The 9,117-nt window shown below is 32.7% G+C and overlaps 1 long non-coding RNA gene across 1 annotated transcript; it reads right to left on the bottom strand.

Moving 5' to 3' along the window:
- Nucleotides 1–5,485: 5,485 nt before the first annotated feature.
- LOC142229713 (uncharacterized) lies at nucleotides 5,486–8,391 on the bottom strand. Its single transcript, XR_012720474.1, has 3 exons — nucleotides 8,305–8,391; nucleotides 5,666–8,238; nucleotides 5,486–5,609 (listed from the first exon to the last, which is right to left on the bottom strand). It is a non-coding gene; the product is annotated as an uncharacterized LOC142229713 (long non-coding RNA).
- Between the last annotated feature and the right edge of the window lie 726 nt (nucleotides 8,392–9,117).

Raw genomic sequence — 9,117 nt, 5'->3', positions numbered from 1 at the left:
TTAATATTAACCTCTGTTTAAAGTTATTCGTATAGATTTAAACAATGAAGACATTATTCAAGAAAAATCAAACAATAATGTAATGTTATCTCAAATCATTTCAACGCAAAATTTTAAAGAAATTAACGACAAATTTGAAATTCAGTTAGACAGACCACTATTAAAAACATATGGGCGACATGATGGAAAACAAGATTTATCTCAAATCATTTCAACGCAAAATTTTAAAGAAAATAACGTTAAATTTGAAATTCAGTTACACAGACCACCACTAAGAACATATGGCCGACCTGACGGAAAAAAACTTGGAGATTTAAATTTGAATATTAAGGCCATAAGTTGCTCTTGCAAGTGTCATAAGGATAGAGACGATCTATTACTTATAATTGAAAAGGAGAGACAAATAAGCTCCTATTTAAGAAAAGAAATTGGTCGGCACGCCATTGAGGCACATACTATGGAAAAACAAGCAGAGAAAAGTGAAGTGGAATATTCCCAACTTGTTTTACAACATGAGCACCTAAAGATACAAGTGGAGAAATAAAAAGCTGACGAACTGGCAAGTAAACAAAAAGCTGACGAACTGGCAAGTAAATTGGCGTATGCAACACAAAAAGAAGAGGGGAATGCAAACAAATTTGCAAAAATGATATGTAGCAAAGTTAATACATATTCAAGTGACCAAATGAACATGGCTCGAAGCATATACTACGTTTCAAGTAAGTGCTATAGATATATGAGGGATGATTTCAATTTCCACCTACCCCATCCATCAATTCTAATAAAACTAAGGCCAATTAGGTTTATAAAACCAGAACTTGATGAGAACGTATTAAACAATTTAAAAGAAGTTACGTCTTCTTTCAACAATAGAGAGCGTCAATGCATTATAATTTTCGATGAAGTTGAATGCAAAAGAAGCTTAGAATATAATAAAGCCCAGGACGTTATTGATGGCTTCCACGACATTGGTGATGGGATACGCACAGGCTCTATAGCCAATAAATGCCTTTTTATGGTAAAAAGTGTTTGTAGCAATTGGAAATACATTTTGAGTTTTTACTGTGTACATGGTTTAACTCAAAAAGATTCTTTAAAAGAACTCCTGTTAAAAAATATTGATGCTGCAACTGGGGTTGGATTGCAAGTTCGAGGATTTATTTGTGCCAAACAATTTTTGCCATGTTTGATTACGTTCACATTTTTAAATCCATAAGAAACGGTTTACTATCAAAGGGATGTACATGTGATAACTCCAAAATTTCCGGACTATATATTCGCGAGTTGTACACTTTTGATAAAAATTCCCATTTTCGAATGTGCCCCAATTAACGGATTCGCATGTTAACCCAGAATTTTTTTTTTAAAGTGAAGGTGTCAAAAGCTATGCAGGTTTTAAGCCATACGGTTTCGTCGGCCATGAATACACTTATAGAAAATGGGCAAATCGATAAAGCTGCAATACCAACAAGCAAATTCATAAAGGAATGTAACGACCTTTTTGATGAACTAAATTGCAAGTCGTTATATGGTAAGAACGAACACAAAAAAACATCTATTAAATGACACACAGGATAAAATAAAAGGTCTTCAAAAAACAATCCAGGATTTTGCTACTGACGAACTCAATTCCACTTCCACAAAATGTATTGACAGATTGATATTCACAGTTATTTCCATGGTGGAAATGTCCAAAACCATTTTTAAAGAATGTCCCGATGTGAAATACATTCTGACTGGCAAGATAAACCAAGATGCACTCGAAAATTATTTTGGGATTCTCAGAGGGTCTCAAGGATATAATGATCGCCCATCAATTCGGGAAATTAAAATTGTCACGGCGAGAATCATTTCGCAAAGATTTATTAATGCAATGGGCGGCAGCAAAAGTCAGAACTGTATGAAAGATCAAGATAATTTCTTGGATTGGGACAATAATATAAAAACAGATGAACTAAAGTTTTTAGACAACGAACAACGCCAGATTGAACGGGACAATGTAATTGACGAAGTAATATTAGATTTAGAAAATTTAGAAAAAGATGTCCTTCCAATACTTCCGACAACCAGCCAGGCCGAAATTAAAGAGTTGCAAGTTCAGAGATATATACTTGGGTATACCATATATAAAAAATGTATAATGAAAGGTAGCTGCGAAAACTGCTTAAAGATGGTGAAAAAGACAACAGAGAGTAAAAAAATTTCAGAGTTTTTTATCCATCATAGAAATTTCGATCCATCAAAACTTCTACTAATTAATCCAGATGACAATTTTTTTCACTCTTTTCGGCTAATTATGTTGTACTTCAAAAGAACATATAGGAAATACTGCCACAAGGCGAACATAAAGGAAATTTTGATGAATTTTATTTTGAAGAAACCTATTGGTTCGATGAAAGCGATTGTTATAAACATCGGGTGAATCATTTGGACTTTCTGTTAAGAGTTTTACTGTACAAAAATACAAAATGGTTATCGGAAGACTTTATAAAAGAAATAAAAGCGACGTCAGATAAGTGCAAGAACAAGTTAAGAAAACTTAATGCTATGATATAGATACAAATTCAATAATTTTTTTCTTGGTATGTATTTTAAACATCACATCTTTGAGTAACATATATACACAATTTCAATAAATACACTGTTAGAAAAATATGTTTTTCATATGTTCCGATATAAACAAAATGTGTTTCGGGCACAATTTTTAAACACAATACATTTAAGTACAAACATGTAATGTTCCTAAACTAACACAAAATGTTTGGGACACATATGTTAATATGTTAGAATATATTATGTTTGGGGCATGAATATTTCATAAAAATAATATATGTGAATGTAAACATATATAAATTTACAAATTTCGAGTAAACATATATATGTTGGGATACTTTATTCAGAGAGCGACAGAGAGAGAGTTAGTATAGAGAAAGAAATAGAGATGGAAACCTGGAGGGTTGAATAAAAAGATATCAACATAACAGAGCGAGAGAATGAAATGAGAGCAATTTCTGGGAAACCGCTTGTTTGTTGTTTCGGAAAACTGTTTCATGATAAGGCCAAACATTTAATATGCTTAAGTCTAAATATTATTTAATTTGAATATTAGAATGAATATTCGGAACCAAGAGAATAGACATTTGAAATAAAAAACAGCATATTTGTATTACAGAAAAAGATGCGAAGAACTCAAAAATTTCTTGGAAGTGAAAATTACGTGAGGGAAAGAGCACAATCTTCCTTGGGGAATTCTTCCAAGCATAAACTATTTTTGGACTCAAAATGCTTCCAAACATATAATATGCTCACATAAAACGGACATATTAATGTTTCGGCAGTATCCAATAATATATGTGCTTCCTGCAAAATATGTTTGGAACATATGTTAGAGAAGCGATTTTTTTTGAGGGTGTACAATATAATATATACACTCATATTCCCATACAAATTATTATACGACAAACATTAACGCTTTGCAATACAATCTATGAAATTATTGAAAAAATATTTCCTCAACATATTCAAAATATTTAAATTTTCTATTCTCTTCTATTATAGGTTCTACCGTGTGCTTAACGATAATTACTTTCCATTTTCGGAGACCATACATTAGATTTTCATGAGAACCGAAACAACATTTGAATTCTTGTTTGAACAATCGCTTGGAAATCAGATTAAAGGAAAATAATGGTCTGATACGAGGCGGCCTTTTCATATTCATGGAGTTGTAAATACGTAACAGTACTAACAATAATACAACAGAAAACGACTCTATTATAATCCATAATTAATCATAGTACTAGGCTTTAAAAGCCTATTTTTTCTAAATTACTTCAAATACACTAAAAGATAACGTCCAAAGGCAGAATATTTTACTTTAAATGCTTTGATGTAGGGTTTTAAAAAGATATTATAATATATAATTCTTATATTAAAAAATTATAAAAAATTAATAACTTTAATATTGTATTATCTTCAGTACAAACTACTCTTATTAGTTATTTTTTTAGTTTCTGTTTTTTTTTATTTGTGTATATTTTTCTCTTAAACTAATATTACATTACATTAATATTATATAGAAATAAAGACTACAAAATAAAAAATATATAATGGGTATTAGAAAATATATTAATAAAGATAACCTATCTACAAAAAACGTAATATAAAAACGATATAAATCTAAAAAAAAGTATATACAGCAGTAAGTATGGCCGGGCCGAATCTTAAATAACCATCATGAATCAAATAAAACAGTTCACTTTAAAGAATCTTCTTCGGTGGGGGGAGGGGGGTGGGGTTACTTTATAATATATAGAAATTGGGGTGGTTTGATGACAAATATTCTCTCAACCAGTACGTTTTCCGAAGATAAAATTAAGACTAGATCAGATTCTGGATTTATAAGAACCAATTTTGTTTGAGTTCTTGAAATCATAAACATTTCGTGTAAATGATTAAATAAAGCCTTGATTTGAAATCTGTAATCTGTTACCTAAATCATTACGAGGAGTAAAATCTGGACATTTTACTTCTAGTTTCAAGTAATTTTTATGATCAGTGCGGCTGCGAAACCCTCAATAAGTGAAATGGGTCTATATCAATGCCTAACATAATGGGCCGGTAAAATTTCTATAGAAATAAAATTGTGAGGAAATTTTCTATAGAAATAAAATTTTGACAAACTTTTCTATAGAAATAAAATGTTGACATACTTTTCTACAGAAATAAAATGTTGAAAAAATATCCTATAGCAATAAAATTTTAACAAAATTTTCTATAGAAATTATTTTTTTTACGAAATTTTCTATAGAAATAAAGTTTGGGTAGATTATTTTTAGCGATATGGACCAATTTTTGTGTGATTGGCCTTCGGCTATATATAACTAAAGACCGATATGATCCAATTTTTGCATGGCTGTGAGAGACTATATACCAACACCATGTACTAATTTTCAAACGGATCGGATGAATTTTTCTCCTTCAAGAGGCTCCGGAGGTCAAATCTGCGGATCGATTTATGTGGGGGCTATATGTAATTATGGACCGATATGTATGATTATTAGAGATCATATATTAACACCACATACCAAATTGCAGCCAGATCGGATGCATTTTGTTTCGTTTAGAGGCTCCGAAAGCCAAATTTGGGGGTCCGTTTATATGGGGACTGTACGCAAACGTGGTCCGATATGGCCCATTTTCAATACCATCCGACCTATATCAATAACAACCACTTGTGCCAAGTTTCAAGTCGATAGATTGTTTCGTTCGGAAGTTAACGTGATTTCAACAAACGGACGGACGGACATGCTCAGATCGACTCAGAATTTCACCACGACCCAGAATATGTATACTTTATGGGGTCTTAGAGCAATATTTCGATGTGTTACAAGCGGAATGACAAAGTTAATATACCCCATCCTATGGTGGGGGGTAAAAAAATGTAAAAGCAAGTGTACATAGCAATGCATAATGCTTTAAGATCTACAGCTTCACTGATATACGCGTTTTACTAGCCTCCAATGCATTGCATTTCCCAAATTCTGATTTAATTGTAATCATTTGTGCCCATTTCAACTTTGAAACGGCGACGAGATAAAAGAATATACCTGAAACACAAAAGAAAAAATAACTATATTGTCTCCTCTATGGAAAACACACTTACCAGTTGGTTAACTGGTCAATAAATTTGGTCAATATTGGCACTACCGTATATAACCTGTAGCCTTTCATTTCCTTGGCAAAGAACTCCAATAAGGATTTTATCAATAAAATTTTACAAAGACGTCACATCCATGAAGGTTTGTGCATATCATTATACCAATGATTCAATAAAATACAAAACAATTTTAACTTGGACTCCAAAACAATTTTAACTTGGACTTCTCATTAAAGAGAGAAGTCCACGTTTATACGTTTCAGGGTTACACAATTATGGCCAAAGAAGTATTAGCAATAAGAGAGGCGGTGAATTGGCTGAGAAGTAATGTTCCAACAAATGTCGTCATTAATAGGGCTGTTTTCTTTTACCACTGGATACCCTAAGCCGTGAAGGACTAAAAGAAAACAGAGTACTCGTTTATTATTATTATTATTTTCATCTATGGATTAAACCCTTACAGACTAACAGTAATATATTACATTATATACATATCGTTTGTTAATATATCAAGTATTTAATAATAATGTTATCTATTTCTTTATATTGTTTTTCTCTTCTGACAAATCAAGATAATAATAAAATTTATTTAATTCTTTACAAAGACGGCGAAGTGGATCGTTGTTTTCAAAGTTCGTTCGAAAGTATTCAATGTGGAGCAGTTCAAAGTTGCGGGTAGGTCTAAAGGGTACATTGAATGATATGCTGTTAATAAGGAAGTCAGATTTAAATCTTCCGTTAATTAAATCAACCATAAAACAGATATTCAGCATGGTACGTCTACTTTTCAGTGTAGGTAATTTGATGAGCGATAGTCTTTCTTTGTAAGACGGCAAGGTTTGAGGTGTCCAGTTATTCCGACGTAAACAAAACAGTAAAAATTGTTTCTGAACAGATTCAATACGATTGCAATGAATTTGGTACTGTGGGTCCCAAATTACAGATCCATATTCCAGGATAGGACGCACAAGTGAAGTATATAAGTTTCTTGTAACAAATGGGTCAGAAAATTCCTTACTCCAGCGCTTGACAAATCCAAATGATCCATAGGCCTTATTTACAGTCGTAGAAATGTGAGATCTAAAATTTAGCCTGCGATCCAAAAGTATTCCAAGATCTTTAAAGGATTCAACAGTTTCAAGCGTTGTGCCATTCAAGTTATAATTCGTGTCGATATAATTTAAGGCCGGTATGCACCTCTAGCGAAAAATTTCATTCCCATAAGAAATGCATTGCTATTTATGCTAACGAAATTTTCGGTAGCGTTCAATTTCGTAAGCTGGTACGCACCTCTAATGAAAATAACAGGGTTGTCAAAAGCATATTTTGGCAGCAAACATTTAATTTATTACAATTATTGTGTGCGTAAAAGTTTTAAAAGGTCTGTAAATAATAAACAATTTATTTGAGGAATATTTGGAACATATATTAACAATTTTTAAAAGCGATTAGCTGGTTTGAAATTTGTGTACACAGCCCTGTTTTTTTGTTATAGACTTAAATAAATTTTTGCTACCGAAAATTTCGCTAGAGGTGCATACCGGCCTTTAATCTATAAAAAGAGATATGCTTGCATTTCCCTATGTTCAGTTCCATCATATTTGATGAGCACCATCTTGTTGCGTGCCATATATAGCTGGGCGCAGATCGGGCAAAAGTTGACCGTGGAAGCCGTGTGTTCCACGGGATAATTATATTTTTATAAAATTCTTTCGGGTTGTGGTGGGTGTTCGGTCAAACAGGAAATTGAATGGGGACGTGATGGATATTCGGTCGTCAGGGTTATTCAAAAGTGGTGCCAAGTTAAAGAGTTGTATCATTGGCTACAACCCTGTGAAATGGCTGCATTTCTTTATGGGTGAGCAACACTGAGAAAAGGGAAAATGGTTGACCAACAGGGAAATTGTTGGTGTAAAATAATGTATATAAATTAGTAAATATGTATGATTGAGACGCCGAAAATTCGTGGGAAAACCTAGAGCGTCGGTTTCGACCCTATAAAGTAGCCGGACGGCATAGGTGGTCATGCATTAGTGCCGCAACTTTTGTCCAGTGACCGTGTCCCTAAATCACAACCGGTATTGTGTTGATAGTGTGTGCTGCTATTTGTCGTTAACGTTATTGACTTAACAATACAAAAATAAAACGGACATACAAAAATCAAAAAAAAAAAAAAGAAAAGAGTGAAAGTTGAATACGATATTTGAAACGGAATTCAACGTACAATTTAATTTTATTTGTTCTTCTGGAGCTTGGCGTAGATTACATATGTGAGTGTAAATTAGATGTTGTAGAAAGTAGAATTGCATGCTAATGTATTGTGTTGGTTTTGCTTGTTTTATTTGCATTTAGTACGCCAAAATACAAAAAAGGAACATCTTTGCTGGCCTCCGCGGTGGATTTAAAACTCGGTGGTCAGCTGTAATTTTTGCTGGAGCTGGTAAATATATATTTGAGTGACCACGAAGAATTCGTCCATTTAATTAAATCTGGGAAAGCCAATTTGTGGTGTCCGTCCATCCTGGCAAAGAAAATCTTCTGTTGGCTTCTTTACACTTCAAGTGCAGTATCACCATCATCTAGAATTGGAAGAATTTTCTAATATTAGTATCCGGAATCAAGGTAAAGTGATAGTATATACTTACTTGATACAAGATTGAGCCAATCGCCAAGCCGGCGCCATTAGGGGACTAAGCGGTCACTTTGATTTTGTGGTCATAGCCTGAAAAGGAATAAAAATCGTCCATTATTATACTACAAACAAAAGAAGAGTTAGATTAAAGCACCGGAAAGAAAGCCAAATTTATTTGTGCTTTAAAGTAAACATAAAACGATATTCTTCCACTTAAATATTTAAAAGAATTATATTTCTAAATTAGCGTAAGGTTTATGTTGTGCCGTTTTGTGATAGTATAAATATCAGTTCATTATTGTTTCTTTTTTTTTTTTGTAAAGGTTTTTAATACCAGCTAATTTTTGCATTTTGTGAGCGGAGGATTTACTTGACGGCATCTAGACAGGATAATAATTTTTTTGTAGGATCTAGAATTTAGTGATCCTCATATCTAACTAAGAGAGCTCTTTTATTTAGGTGTAGAATTTAGTTTTTTTTTTGGCCGTACATTTTGGTCATTACAAACGTCTAGGCGTCTGGAAATTTAAGGGTAGATCTGAGCCAATGGCTCACCTATAAGTTAAAATATATAAAACTGGTATTAGTTACTTAATTGTGTCTTTTGTTTCGTTTAGTATTTGTAAGTTAAAAATTAAGATCCGAATATTCATTGTTAGAAATACGTTTTTTTTTTGTGTCAATAAATGTGAATATTGTATCTTGTACTGAAACTTAAAGAATGATGTGTTAATTTTTTTATAAAAGGAGGAGGTGATCTGAGTGGTATAGGCTTGTGAGGTGAGTGTGTGGAATACGGGGTCCTTGCAAAAGTAAGGTTTCATAG

The sequence above is a fragment of the Haematobia irritans genome, chromosome 3 (assembly GCF_050003625.1).
Source record: "Haematobia irritans isolate KBUSLIRL chromosome 3, ASM5000362v1, whole genome shotgun sequence".
Classification (NCBI taxonomy): domain Eukaryota; kingdom Metazoa; phylum Arthropoda; class Insecta; order Diptera; family Muscidae; genus Haematobia; species Haematobia irritans.
The sequence above is the reverse complement of the archived record's forward strand: the minus strand, read 5'-3'. Positions and strand labels throughout refer to the sequence as shown.